The sequence below is a fragment of the Corvus brachyrhynchos genome, unplaced genomic scaffold (genome assembly GCF_000691975.1).
Source record: "Corvus brachyrhynchos isolate BGI_N302 unplaced genomic scaffold, ASM69197v1 scaffold67, whole genome shotgun sequence".
Lineage (NCBI taxonomy): Eukaryota > Metazoa > Chordata > Aves > Passeriformes > Corvidae > Corvus > Corvus brachyrhynchos.
Window position 1 is genome coordinate 373,624 of NW_008239114.1, and position 248 is coordinate 373,871.

Sequence of the window (248 nt, forward strand, 5' to 3'; positions counted from 1 at the left end):
GTGGGCGTCCCCAGGATGTGCACCCCCAGCACAGACCGTCACCCCCCATTTAACATTGACCCCCAAAGACACCGCGTACCTCCAAAATCAGCGAATACCCCCCAAAACGGGGCATCGCCTCCTCCACGATGATGATCCCCCCCCGATACGGTACCGCACCCCAAAAGAAGGACTCACACTGTCACCAGCGCTCCCCCGGCTCAGACCCTGCTGGGGGGGTTGCCCTGAGCCCCCCCAGGAATGTCCCC